Source organism: Panthera pardus, unplaced genomic scaffold (assembly GCF_024362965.1).
Source record: "Panthera pardus isolate Hobbes unplaced genomic scaffold, ASM2436296v1 HiC_scaffold_17, whole genome shotgun sequence".
NCBI lineage: Eukaryota > Metazoa > Chordata > Mammalia > Carnivora > Felidae > Panthera > Panthera pardus.
Window position 1 is genome coordinate 113,171,567 of NW_026526732.1, and position 13,191 is coordinate 113,184,757.

Genomic DNA, 13,191 nt, shown 5'->3' on the forward strand with positions numbered 1-13,191 from the left:
TTTTAATCAATATTTTTACATCATTCTAGTGACTGTAGTGATCTAAAAGATGAGAAATATTCCAAGATTACAAAAGCTTACTATATTTTCATTCATTAAAGACGTAAGCTAAATGTACAAGTGAAAAATGAATATTATTTGTCATATTTTCAAAGTCTTTTCTCCTAAAACATTGAGAATTAAAAAGGCAAATGACAAATTATAATAAGTATTTCAAAATGTTAAATGAAAATATTTTAAAATAAAGCTGAAATTGTATGTAATTTTAAAGAATGTAATATTTTCATGGAAAGAAAGCCATTCAAATTTTAGCAATGTAAAATGTTCATACTTTGTGTTTTTATGTATATATTTTTATGTATCTATTGTGTGTATGTGAGTGTGGTCTCCGTATACATATATGGAGAACAGAAGAGGGGAAAATGAGAATTTTTTAAAGCAATATAAATATTTAACACCGTAAAATATTCCTGAGCCTTCACGTGCAAATTTTTGGAAGACCACCCCAGTTCCTGTGCGCCTCTTTGTCTACAAACTAGAACATAAGGAGAAGGAAACGGATCTTTTCTTGGTCCTGTTTGAAACTACCCTTCATTAGGCAATAATTCTTGCATACATTATTATTTGAGAAGCTTTATCCATTTAGCATAAGTTCATAAAAGCAAATTACTTCCGTTTTTCCCCTCTCAAGTTCTTTCCATTTCTCAGTGTTCCTTTGCAATGTTGGGCAGTGCAAACCACAGATCCTCAAAGAGCGAGGACCCAGTCTCCTGTGGACATCAGGCCAGAGATGCCTTCCTGGGTCCTGAATGTTTGTGGAGGATTAAGTGCTGAACTGGGTCACCCACGGTTCATGGCCACCATGAACCCAAGTACGGAGGTAGCCTTGTGTTCTTTAAAAATTTATTTATTTAGTCATTAATTTATTTAGTCATTTATCTATCTTTGTTTATTTATTTACCTATGAATATTAAATGAAAGCCTCCTAAAGCATGGGCTCCAGAGCAAGGGCCCCTCCAGCCTGAACGAGAGCACTTCTGTCATAACCACCGTGGCCTTTCCAATGAAATCCACATATTTTTAACAAAACATAGAAGACAAGACTCCCTATGGGCAAACTCCTGTTTTCTTTTTTCCACTAGATGCCTTCCCCATCCTCACTGGCTCTCCTCTCCAGCCAAAGGGAAGTGATTCTGTGCCCCATTATCCCTGCTTTTTCTTGTGTCGAGTGTTTTGGAAAACTGTAGACCCTTTGCTTTCAGACTCTTTTACTTCACACACCACCGCCCCCGACCCCCCATCTATTGGTCATTAAAGATGTAAATCAGACAGCTGATATTTCTGGGAAGCTTCCTGCTCAGACCCGTCTGGGTTGGGGTCCCTTCTACGTCCTCCGACAGCACTCTGGGCCTCCTTCCATCATAGAACGGACCACACTGTATTGTAATTTTCTGCCTACGAATCAGAAGGCCCCTCCTAATGATGAGCATGTTAAGGGCAAGAACTGTGTTGTATCTGATTTTGTAATCCTTCCACCCAACAGGCTGTCAATGGCTACATCACTGATGCCTAAAAAAGCATCTGATAAAACAACACATTCAATACACTGTTTTTTAAGTTTATTTATTTATTTTTGAGTGAGAGAGCACCCGAGTGCAGGGGCAAAGAGAGAAGGACAGAGAGAATCCCAAGCAGCCTCCACGTTGTCAGCCCCGAGCCCCGTGCAGGGCTCGATCTCACACTTCGTGAGATCATGACCTGAGCCAAAAATCACGAGTTGGACAATTAACAGACTGAGCCACACAGGTGCCCCACAAACTCAATAAACTATCAAATAAAACTGAACTTTCAAATCATCACCAATACACAGATATTATAAATTATATTTCTATTCATTCGGTTGTTGCTAGAAAGCAAAAGGCACGCTCAGACCAAAGCCAGTCCCTGGGCTGTCCCGTCCAGAAGACACAGAAATCCTTAGACACGGATCTTGCTCAAGCCCTTACCGGGGCCACCGACAAATGCACTGCCCTCGATGCACGCGAACCTCTCCTCAAACAAAAGCCTCACCGGATGGCATCGCGTCTTGCATATATTGGGCTTTACTCCTCACAAGCCTCAATTTCTTTTCTCCCCGTATGTGTGAAAAGGCAGCTGGGATGCCAGGGTTCCAGGCAGAGTTTTCAAAAAAGGTCAGCTAGCATTCAGATTCATTCTGGTAAAATTCATTCCTTCTCTTCCAGAAATTTAATGAGAAAGGACAGCTTTGTGAAATGGAGGAGCAAGAACAATATTGCTTAAATAAATTGGAATTTGCACTTTGATTACCCCGCAGTTTCTGCCATGCTTTACTGGAAACGCTCCCTGCGGTGCAGGTTTTTTCCTCTGGAGTGACATCATCTCGTGAAGCCACCCTCGCCATAATTATTTCCATCCATATTTGTAGAGCACACAGCAAGAACGTTCAGTAAGGAAGAGCCGGTGCATCCAGAACAATTTAAAACTGTACAGTCACCAGAAAGCCCCATTAAAAGGCAAATGATATATCTTTAGGCATGCCTCTGACCCTAAAGGAGATATTTCATATTCATATTAGAAGAAAAAAAAAGAGTCTCTTTCAAACAATGAAACTCTGATGCGAGCAAACGTCCCATGCCAGGAAATAACAAACAACATGCAGGGGTTCGGTTGCTTTTCTTGGAATAACACTTTTAAAAAACTGTCACATAGAGGAAGTGGACATACTGTCGTTCACAATTGTCAAGTTTAAATCCTTTTGGAATTTAGGCTGTGTCAACCCTAATACCAAGTATTGGAAGTTAAAAAATTTTATTCTTAGCCATCCTGCTTTCCCTTTGGGGCAAATTGTTCTTTTTAGAATGTGCATTTCTAAAAATTTTAATGAAAGTGAAAACATCAATAGAAGAGTGTTAATCTTCTCAAAAACCAAATAACTTGCTGAAAAAGAAGATTTATTTTTTTGGCAATTTAAGTGAAATTAAAAAACAAAAACAAAAAAACAAAAACACGAAAGCTGTAGATTGGCTTTCCTGACAATCTGTGATGTGCTGGGGCTGACGTGACCCGTGGGACAGAGACCACAGACTCCCAGTGCTGTGAGGTAAAGGGCATGGGCCAGGTTCTTTGTCTCCTGGAAAATCTGCTCACTGAGGCTTTGATTTTGTTTTAAGTGCAGAAAAACACACACTTAACTCTGCAGTTAGTGACAAGAACCAAATTCATTCCTTCATCCATTTAGTCATTCATTCAACATAACCGAGGAAAAGGTGTTGAATATGAGGTTAAACTGAAATGTTTACTTAGGAAAATGTGATTTTTCTTTCTCTCGCACCGCTGTTTTCAGACCTGCTCTGTAAAATCCCTTTTCCATGAAATTTAATGTCCTCTCAATCAGATTCTGTCATTTGTCAACTATTATCAGTTGCTTAAAAGTCCAAGCTAATTTCACTCAGTTTAGGGGTGCCTGGTTGGCTCAGCCGGTAGATCACGGGACTCTTGATCTCAGGGTTATGGGTTCGAGCCCCACAGTGGGTGTGGTGCCTACTTAAAAAAAGTAATTCAGGGGCGCCTGGGTGGCTCAGTTGGTTGAGCTCTCGACTTCTGCTCAGGTCATGATCTCACGGTTCATGAGTTCGAGCCCTGCATTGGGCTCTCTGCTGTCACCAAAGAGCCCACTTTGGATACTCTGTCCCCCTTTCCCTCTGCCCCTCCCCTGCTCATGCTGTCTTTCTCTCAAAAATATATAAAGCATTAAAAAAAAATTAATTGAACTCACTTGAAAACTTCAGCCCACAGCCTGTGGAACACTTTTTGCCTCTCCTGGCCTGGTGTGACTCACCCTGTGACCACAATCCAACCCCCCGTCCCCTCTCCTCTCTCTTCTGTGCCCTGGTACCTCTGTGTTGACCGTCCAGGAGGATGGGCGGGGCAAAAAGGACCAAAAGTCCTTACAGGTGTCATCTTTAAGTTGTTGCCAGGGCAGGTGAATTGATCCTTACTGTCTCAGGTGGACAACGCTGGGCTCTTTCGAGGCCCTGGGGAGATGTTGCTTCTGACTCATCACGTGGGTCAGGGTAACCTTCCTCCACTGTCCCCCTTGGGTCCCACCCCTACACAACACCCTAAGCATAATGACACCTATTCTGGCTGTTCAAGGATTTTCTTTTACAAACTCCTGGGTTCATAGTTTTACTTTGAATGATCATTCAGTTAATCGAAACTCAAATCACATGTCCATCTAAGCAACAGGCAACCCGCCACGGGTCAGTATCACGTACACATCTAAGCCAATGGGCAAACCTCCCCTACGGCTCCCTGATTTATGCTAGAGCGCAGACCCCACTGTTACAGCCTCCTCTGTCTGCATGTGAGACACTCTTGGGGCTGAGTTTACGGGGTTTCCAGCGTGCTTTCATTTGCACACAGCACGAAAGACATTAGTCAAGCTGACCCTGTAGGATAATACTGTCAAATGCATACATTTTCACTATGCTCCCATTTCCCGCGTGCTTGGTTGCAATCTGGGACGGTGGCTGGTAGGTCTGGTAGGTCGCACGTGGCTCCAGTTCTCAGACTGGGGAACCAAGCTCTGACCTCGTTTGCAGCCAAAGCAAATCTGTATTTCAAAATGTTTTATGTTTCCCGTTGCTTGTGAGGGTGACTTACCCACCTCTGTAAGGAAAGGGAAGTCACACTCCCCTGGTGCTGCACGGTTTTCTTCTGGCCAGTGTTAATGCCCATGGAATCTCCTCAGGATCAGAAACCAGAAATGCTGACTGCCACGGAAAACCCGTATTTCTGCGATTTGGGGAATGAGTCATCCCGGTCACTAAATAAAGCTCTGTTTGCCAGAAAAGAAACAGTGGCATTAAATAAGACTGTGAAATACTTTGAAGCACAGAGGGAACATGGGACTTAGGTTGAAGCCCCGTGCTTTATACCATCCCGAAGTTACACACTCACCTCCCTGTTTGCATAGGAAATAAGTCCCTCACACCTGCACCCCTCTTAAATCCCCTTTGAAAGAACCTCAACACCTCTTTAATGATACACTGTAAACGATATTGACCAGGAGGCAGGTAAAGAGACAGATTGTGGTGAAGTGCTTTAGCATTCGGCTTAAATCATTACACTCTCTTCATTTTTCAAAGGGCATTAGATCAAAACTCATAATCCATCCTTAGAGCTCCCTAAATAGGCCTCTTCCCAATTAATGCAAAACTATTCAAATGTTGAGCTTTTAAAAACTGTCCTAGAAGTTATAAATGCATATCTACAGCTTTCAGAAATTCTTACAAATTTCCGATGTAAATTTATAACATGCTACCACAAGGGAGAAAAAAAAACCAAAACATTTTGCTATTATCATCTTAGAAAGGAAGATGGAAGAATTTTGTCATAAAGTAAGCTGGGGCTCTTAAAAAATTTTATTTTATTTTATTTTATTTTATTTTATTTTATTTTATTTTATTTTATATTTTATATTTTATTTTATTTGGAAAATTTCTCTAAACACTTGCTATTATGCCCATGTAGAGAAATTTGTTCTCTTGAGCTACAGGGCATCATTTTCCATAAAACTAGCTCTGTGGCTGATTTCTCCAAATTTCTCAGTGCACATTTCCTGGGAGTCTTCCTGAAGATTCTGCCAGAATCACTTGATAAGGCTCTTGAGTTGCTCATCAGGACACATCAGGGGGAAATGGACCGGGCCTGGCTTCCCCACGGAGAAATCTGACCATTTTGCCTGGTTCCAAAAATATTCCCCAGATCCCCCCTTTTCTTTTTCACTTTTCTTTATGACGTTTCTTTCATTCCCTTTAAGTTTAGCTTGAACTTCTGTTTATGACTATGTTCATCTTCAGGAGGTTGATAATACTATGAAAAACCAAAAGTACATGGATGGGGTATAGTAGTAAAGTCTCATCAGGAAATTTATTAATTATCTGTTGTGTGCACATTTACATTAAAGTGAAAGTTGGCTCACTCCAGCTAAATTTAAATTCCAGATGAATGATGCTAGCAAATCGAAGAGTAGATCAAGAAACCTGGATCCAGTTTTATTAATGGAAGAGCTGCTAAAATAAATATATAGGTGTCACCCAAATGAAAATGTAAACAACCCCCAAAAGTTTCCGTGATTCTACTTTGCCTACCTGAAACCCTGAAATTCATGGAAATGAAGTGACTAAATGGCATGATCACAAATGACCTGATCGTGTTGTTTATCTTGAGACATCCATTTATTTGCTATGCCACCCGTGTTTCCTGGATTCACTGCTAAAATGATTTCTCCCCTTGCCGTAGCATCCCTTTCTATTTTTAGAGAGTCTATTTTCAATGAGTGTTAATACCTTCTTTAGAATCAAGAAGATACCCCTTGAATTGGGACCTTTGGTAAGGTGACACTGTGCTACGCCCACGTGCTGCTTTCTTAGTAACTAACACAACACTGAGAAGACGCCATTGAGTTTTGTCTCCCCGAGAACTTCCCCTGGGGTGTGCAAGATCAGGTAATTCTATCGACTAATTTCTTTGGTAAAATAAAGTGGCTGTCTTTGAACTATCATAAACAATATCCTTTCATTTAGTCCTGTACTTATTTACTAATCCATTGGGCATTCATTCTGTGCCTACTAAGCCCTAGCAAACATACTAGGTGTTAGGAATTTATTTCAATTTATAGCTATATCAACATAACCGAAATCTCAGCGACAGTGACCAACAGAGAGGAAGACCAGAAGATTCATCTCATATTCGATGCATTTTATCAGGCTTCAGGAGCACAGCAGGAAACCAGGGTCTTTGGTGACTGACTGCATGTGTAATGAGTAGGGCAGCAAGGTTAAAAAGACAGCCACACAGCTACAATGAATTCAGCAAACTACATCTCACTAACACATTTGTGGGCTTTTTTTTTTTTTAAATGTATGAATTCTTAGCTACTTTGAATCACTACCAGGCTCCTTCTAATTACTAACAATGCCAAGCCTGCCCTCTCAGCTGTAGCTGGATGCCCCAGGCATCTTCATAGCAAAACAAACAAATGATTGGAATATTATGATTTAAACTCAAAACCAAAGCACAGTTGGAGATTTTTTTTTTACCAGACTGCTTGAAAGTCTTGTGTCTAGGGTTTGTGAGATCATAGAAGATGCAGGAGGACGACACAAGGTCAAATCTACGTCTCATATACAAAGAACAAACTGGTTTTCCAATCCTTTTGCCGTGGCTCACAATCTAGACGATGGCATAGGACGGATAGTAAGGTCCTGTGCACAAAGACCACACTAGTGACCTCAAGTGCCCTGCTATGGATAATGGCCATTATCAGAGGGAGGGGGTGGAGGTCGCAGAAAGAATGGCCCCGCAGATACGTGCTACGCGGACTATTTTTATGATCTAACTCTTAGGGGCATCTATTTATTTCAACAACCAAAACAGCCCCCTCCGAGTACGGCAATGAGGCACCCTGTCATTATCCAGCTGTGGTGGAGGGTTGGTTCGTTTTTGAAAATTGATAAATACGTAGTATCCACCCTGGGCTCACACAATCAGAAAAAAAAAAAAAAAAAGATTAAATATGCAGCTTCTGTAAAGGAAGTTTCTCTTTGACTCTCTACGGTAACACACATAGCAAGCTGTGCCTTGGGTGTGAAGGTTCGAGGGCCACTGGAGTCCGCCATTTTTAACCTGTTCATTACCATTCGTGCTCAGCTTTGAGGGAATATCTTCAACCAGTTCATGGGGTGAGCACAATCAGAGGGCACCCTGTATGCTGTAATATTTATTTCGGGGAGCTGATATAAGTGATATTGTCCGGGGTGGGGGAGGACTGAGGGAGGAGACGTACGAAAGCACAGTAAGTCTTGTGTTTGGGTTTTTTGTTGCACAGTGAGCACCGGGATGGTAAAATATTATTTTCATCATTCTTTCTCTCTCTCTTTTTTTTTCAATATATGAAATTTATTGTCAAATTGGTTTCCATACAACACCCAGGGCTCATCCCAAAAGAGGCCCTCTTCAATGCCCATCACCTACCCTCCTCTCCCTCCCACCCCCCCCATCAACCGCTCTCTTTTTAACTGCAGTATCAGAAATATTACAGAATACCTGCACTGAGTTATGTCTACTTGGCATTGAAACATTCGTCTCAATGTGATTAAAATATAGTCAGGCTGTCCGTTTCTCGTGACAGTCGTAAGAACTATGAGAGGGTTGATACTCAGCTCCCTCATTAATTGATGTGATCCCAACAGCCCTTCTCTGCTTCAACAAGGGACCTTAATGTGGATTTTTTTTTTTCCCAAGGCTGTGACATTCACATCTAATGGCAAAGCCCTCTAACAGAGCAGTTGTTAGGAATGCCAATCAAGTGGAAAGAGCAAAACTATTGTTTTTCTCTAGCGTGTGAAAGGAGACTTTTAACGTACCTAAAACACATCTCTTTACACATGCTGCACCATCACTCGTCCTTGGCTTATAGCGTTCATCTGAAAGACTGGCTAAGTTAGCTTTTACAAAAATCCGGGATACCAGCAGGCTTCTCCTTGGGTGATGGGATAATATATAGGACCCTGGAAACATTTTTGATTTATGTCTATTATAACTCCAGACTCTGCTCCTGTCATGAAACAACAAATTCAGATTCTGGACCAGGAAAAAAAAAAAAAAAAGTGGAGGTTTTAAAGCCTAAAATGACTTAACACTAACTAGAAACTCAACCTACCTAGAAGTATCCTCCTAAAATGTAAGCCAAAACTTGCCCTTGACCGTTACAACAGAAAGTGGAATATTCCCCATCCGCACACACTTCTCTCCACGCTCACACTCCAGCAAGTAGTGCTGGGTTTGCATTCAGGGACACTGGCTAGTGAAGCCTGGGGTGGGGAACTGTTTAGGCAAATCCGCCAACCCCGAAAACCTGAAACTCTAGGCTGTGATGACAACATGCCCCATGAAGACTCCATGACGCTGCCCTGGCGTCCAGCCTCTAAACGTAACTCACGTCTCCTACGAAACGTCCACCACCTGTGCACATGCTCTCTGGCTGCTGAGAGGCGGGGCCAACGCCTGCCTACACTGTGACTTCATTAGTTGCAGTTAATTAATAACAACGGATGACTCTTTGGGAAGTGCTCTGCTAGGTATTGCAGAAGATCTGGGAAATTTCACGGCCCCCGTGATTGAGCACTTTCTGTTTGGGGCGGGAAAAGAAAAAAAAGAGCCAAAATATGTTAAATAGCATAAAGATAAAATCCTGGTCTATATCGCAGAGCGAAAGACGCCACATGGATGTGTGTGACAGCTTGGCAACGGGTGGTACCAGGCAATGGTTCTCATTTCGAGTGTTATAGGACTCGTGTGTCTCTCTCTGCGGTGAGGTGTAATATACGTAATATGACATATATCATATATTATAAGTGTAATTATAAATAATAAAGTATTTAAGTTTGTGAATTATTCGTTTTCATAACTATATTGATTCAAGATCATCTTTGTAAAGATGCTGCTCTATTCAAGTACATTCCCATGTGCTGGCTTGAGGGCCTGGGAAACGGGAGAGCCCCAGGGCCACAGGTCAACTTGGCCACCACCCTCACTGTCCTGGTTACCGTGGCACAATCCCCGCCAGCCACTCTCCAGCCCTGCTTACCTTAGTTTGTTTTTCCCAGTGTCTTGCATAATCTTCTAGGATAAAATAGAATCTCCTTATTTATTAAACGTATTTTTCTAATGCATGTTCATGTTCGAGAGAGGGGGAGAGTGAGAGTGTGCGCAGGGGAGGGGCAGAGACAGAAGATCCTAAGTGGGCTCTTTGCTATCAGCACAGAGCCCGACGAGGGGCTCGAACTCACAAACTAAGAGATCATGACCTGAGCCAAAGTCGGACGCTCAACAGACCGGGCTGCCCCTAAGTTTATTTTTGATTGCCTCTTTCTCCCTGCTAAAATGGAAGCACCAAGAAGCCAGGTACTGGTTTATATTGTTTCCTGATGGATTCTAAGCCCCTGGAAGACTCTCTGGCACACAGTAAGTACTCAATAAACGGGTGCAATTTTGTTAGTGTTGTCACTGCACAGATACAGGGACACTCACCAGCATGAAAGACTCTGGGGTCATTGTCTATGCATTAAAATGACCGAGAACCACCAGCAGAGACAATAGTGCCATGAAGTCACAGTAGGACAGAAACATTTAGTTCTGTTAAAACAGTTTAATATGCAGTGAGCCCCAGACTCACTCAGAGTCTTATAAGACACAAAGTTTAGTTTTAATATCGTTGAAAACATATGCCCCTTAGTCATTTCTCTGTCCCACTTTGATGTTACTGCATTGGGAGATTTTCATTGTATTTATTTACTGTCTACTTATCTGTTTCTCCCCTAGAATATGAGCTTCATGAGGGTAGATGGCTGTTAGTCGTGTCACCGCTCTGTCCCCAGTGCTCCCCACACGCCCCGCTGGGACTGCAGCAAGAATGCTCCTCTCTCCAGGTCCCACATCCGACAAGCCTACGAGAGCAACGTTGTTATTAGGTGTCTAATAATTTAGCAGATTTTTAATTTTCAAAAAAAAAAAAAAAACACACACACACAAAAGGGACTCTCATACAACGTTACTCTGGCCTTTTTCCTGTTTCTTGCTTTTGTTTCCATAACGTATTCGAGGTGTTGTTCTCAAGGCAGCCACGGACTGTAATCAGTGCATGTGTCCCAAACATCTGAGAGTGAAAACAGGGACACTAATGAAAAGGAAGGAAGCGGATGAAGTGCAGGCTGAGAAACAGAGACACGGCTGAGGACCTGAGGAGTGGCCTGCGAAGAAGCCACCAAGCCCAAGCAGCAGAATAATGGCAAGTGAAAGGGGAAAACAGGCCTGGTCACAAGTGAAGAGAGGGGGGCGGGGAGAAAGGAGCTGAGCTGCACGTATTTTTAATGAAGTGTTGAGTAGGTCGCCAAGACAGGTGGGTGACAACCATGATGAGCAGTCGGCCGGGGTGTGAAAAAAGAAAAAAAAAAGCAGAATTAAGTGACACTCGGTAAATCACAGGAGGACACGAAACCTGGGAGGGCTTCTGGAAACAATGGTCGATCCCCTTGTAACACCCCAGTGCCTTCCAGTAATCGAATTGGGCAGCTCATTAAAATTAGGTGTGAACAGATAGGTACCCTGGCAAAAAGGCAAGGGAGCCAGGAAGCGGCCAGAGCAACGCAATTACTATTTCTGTCGTTGAAAAAAAGAAAAATCAGGCCCATAGGAGGTATTCGAGGAGGTGGGCTTAAAAAATCCCCATTGGAAAACAGTGAGTGGCTCCCGGGGAAATAACAGGAACAATAAAATCGGCCACGGGAGGGCTGAGTCAGGCCAAAGAAGAGGAATGTTTAATAATTGGCTATGTGTGTGTAAAATAACTCTGCTAACAGTGAGGGAATTTAAAGAAGTTATTTGAAGAGCCATATGAGGAAACAGGAGAATAAGATCTCAGCCACTCTCTGTGTCTGGGCAGGCTAAATATAGAATTGGCAAGTGGACCTCGGTAAAGAGCTGCACGGCATCTGGCCGAGGGCCCCAGTGTTTTCCTAAATAAGCGTGTTAAGGTGGCTCCAATGATCACAAACGGTGCCGTTAGCTCTCCGGACCACGCTGAAGGGAGGGGGATTCACAGCGACATCGTGCCTTCTTCGTGCTGGGTACGGTGTGTGACATTCTCACACGTATGAGCTCATGTGCTTCTCACAACCAAACTGTCACATGAAAATCATGGTCACAACTTCCAGTTGAGGGAAACTGAGATCACGCGGCTGTTCAACAGCAAAGTCAGGAATTAACGGTGAGTCTGGGGCGCTCCAAGGCCAGCTGCCACCAAGCTGCTTCTTTCATTAGGGGAAGCTGATAAGGAAGACTCAAAGCACTCAAGAGGACGCGTAACTGAAGGAACCAGATATTGTGGGGGTGCCTGGGTGGCTCAGTCGGTTAAGTGTACGACTTTTGCTCGGGCCACGATCTCACAGATTGTGCGTTCAAGCCCCACGGTGTGCCTCTGTGCTGACAGCACGGAGCCTGCTTGGGATTCTCTGTCTCCCTCTCTCTCTGCCCCTCTCCTGCTCGTGCTCTTTCTTCCTTTCTCTCTCCCTCTCTCAAAAATAAAATAAACATTTAAAAAAAAAAGGAACCAGATGACTGTGTTGAATATGCTTATTCACACCCTGATTCACATGGCGACCTTGGATAATTTGATTGATCTCCCTTGGGCTTCAGTGTTGCTAAGGTTTGTTATTTTATGAGACCAACTCCTACCTATATAAAATGACAAAATGATCTAATTCAATGAGTGGGGCACACACCTTTAAAAAAAAATCCTTAGGCTCCCCTTAGAGTTTTTACTGGGCATGACAAAATTTCTCAAGTTTTCCTCTGACGTTTGGGGTGAGAGTGGGGGTGATTTGTCATCCATTCATTTCATTATTAACAGCCATCAACTGAGAGCTTCATGTGAACCAGGCACTTTGGTGGGCTCTTGGAAGCAAAATGATCACAGTTCCTGTCTCCATAGAACGTATACCCTACTGGGTAAGGGATTTTACTGTTTTACTGAGCATCAGGGAGTGGAGTAGATGTTGTTACAGGAAAACCAGGGTCTTATCCAACTTTGGAGCAAAACCTAGTTCTGATGTAGTACATTTAGGAAAAGCTTCATCAGGGGAGAAGCGAATGCAGCTGTTCGTGTTTTGGGCGGAAAGAAGAGCCGGTCTCAAAGTGGCAAAAATCAGAGAGGCAAGGGCACTCACCAAATGGTCCACAGTCCTCAGGCACTGACCACACACCAGGCAGGAAGCAGGGGAAGCTTGTTTTCCGCCCGTCCCCACGCCAAAGATTCGGCCACTCCATGACGAGGGGTGCCCTTGATCCACATACGCCTCAAGCTGCCCCAGGCCATCTGGAGCCCTTGGCCGCAGTCTTTTCTGTGTGTTCTCAAGACCATCTCGGTGAAGTTGAAATTTACATGTGAAACCAGACTGCAAAGGGAAAATCGCCCGCTGTCAGAATTACTCTAGGAAACCACTTAGGAGGTCTCTATTTTAAAGATCTCAAAGTCTAATACAGTCAATTTTTCCACCAGGAGTAGGAAACAGAAGTGTTTCTATACAGGCCAGCTAGTTGGCTTGT

General features: G+C 43.1%; 1 long non-coding RNA gene across 2 annotated transcripts in view; it reads right to left on the reverse strand.

The window, feature by feature from the left end:
- The window catches only part of LOC109252706 (uncharacterized), a 413,372-nt gene that overhangs the window by 166,395 nt on the left and 233,786 nt on the right, over positions 1–13,191 (reverse strand). For both annotated transcript variants that reach the window (XR_008423024.1, XR_008423025.1), the window contains 2 exons: positions 12,813–13,040; positions 4,691–4,861 (listed from right to left, as the gene is read on the reverse strand). This is a non-coding gene — a long non-coding RNA (uncharacterized LOC109252706). The remainder of the gene's footprint in view (positions 1–4,690; positions 4,862–12,812; positions 13,041–13,191) is intronic.